This window comes from Erpetoichthys calabaricus, chromosome 2 (assembly GCF_900747795.2).
Source record: "Erpetoichthys calabaricus chromosome 2, fErpCal1.3, whole genome shotgun sequence".
Taxonomy (NCBI): domain Eukaryota; kingdom Metazoa; phylum Chordata; class Cladistia; order Polypteriformes; family Polypteridae; genus Erpetoichthys; species Erpetoichthys calabaricus.
Window position 1 is genome coordinate 64,577,903 of NC_041395.2, and position 1,732 is coordinate 64,579,634.

A 1,732-nucleotide genomic window follows, 5' to 3' on the forward strand; every position below is an offset into this window, starting at 1 on the left:
AAGAAAGAGAAAAAAAACTAAATAAATTAGGAAATAGAATTAGAGAACATTAATTAACATAGAATAAAAGTATGGTCAGATGGCCAGGGAGGACAGAAAAAAAAAAAAAAAAAAAAACTCCAGACGGATGGAGAAAAAAATAAAATCTGCAGGGGTCCCGAGGCCACGAGACCAAAATGTGAGGCCATGAAACGTAAATTGATCTGAATTACTTTTAAAATCCTCACAGTCTGCACTTATACTATTGCTTTCATACATTCTGTCGCATTATACATGATGTATAAACAAATGAGGGTATTGGGGTGAATAGTGTGGTTATTTTTGCACATTTGTACGTATCTAACTACAGATTTGACAATCTCTTGATCTGTTGTATTGGTGCACCCCCTTTTCTTTTTATCTGACCCATATGTCTCTGTTAGCTATCTGAAGTTTGGAAGGAATGTGGTGGCAGTTGTTCTATGAAGCCACATATTTATCTTTAAAATAAATTATTATATTTTGCTTTCTGTATTTATATTTTTAATACATTATTATCTATCTATACTAATAAAAGGCAAAGCCCTCACTGACTGACTGACTGACTCACTCACTGACTGACTGACTCACTCATCACTAATTGTCCAACTTCCCGTGTAGGTGGAAGGCTGAAATTTGGCAGGCTCATTCCTTACAGCTTACTTACAAAAGTTGGGCAGGTTTCATTTCAAAATTATACGCGTAATGGTCATAACTGGAACCTCTTTTTTGTCCATATACTGTAATGGAAGGCAGCAAGATGGCCGTAGGAGACTGAGTTGTATGTCGCGTCATCACGCCTCCCACGTAATCACGTGAACGGACTGTGAACTCAGTACGTAGAAAAGAAGGAGGAGCCCCAAACAGCGCTGAAAAAAACACTCATTACACAATTGACAAGGCAGCGAAACAATAGGAAGCGAGTGAGTGACGCATACAAGCATCTTCATAAGACACGAGGTATAAAAAAGCACGGTGTAAACCGTAAGTCTAAATTTACTTTATAGAAACGCTCCCGCTGCCGTTTGCAATACCATATTCGCGAGATACAAGTTTAATGAGAAGACACAAGGTATAAAAAAGCATGGTATAAACCTAACCTTAAATTAACTTTATAGAAACGCTCCCGCTGCCGTTTGCAATGCCATATTCGCGAGATACAAGTTTAATGAGAAGACACGAGGTATAAACGAGAGTTTGCATCACTTTGTAACAGAGTTAAAATTGCTGTAGCGAGAAACTTTTAACTGCCGGGTCTTAGCTAACATTAAATAAACCCGTGGACATCGCAACATCACACAAGAGAGCGGCTCACGTGAAGTGACTGAACGCAGCAGGAGTGATCACTTCCATGAATCAAACCTGTTCAAAAAACACATTACACAATTGATAAAGTAGGAAAAGAATATGAAACAAAGCACGGTATAAACCGTAACTTCAAATTAAGTTTATAGAAACGCTGTTGTTTGCAATACCATATTCGCCCCTGCGAAGCGCGGTGATTTTGCTATATATATTAAACTATTTCAACCATTGTATGATCTGCTTCTCGCAACTGAAAGAGGGCACCGTGGCAGAAGTTAGCCGACTTGCTCACCAACCACAAGCGTTACCTGGTAGGTAACCACCCATACAATCAGATTGTGAATCAGACTACGAATGCCTGCAATGTAATTACCCCGATCTACATGCTGTCAAACGAACGAACCACACG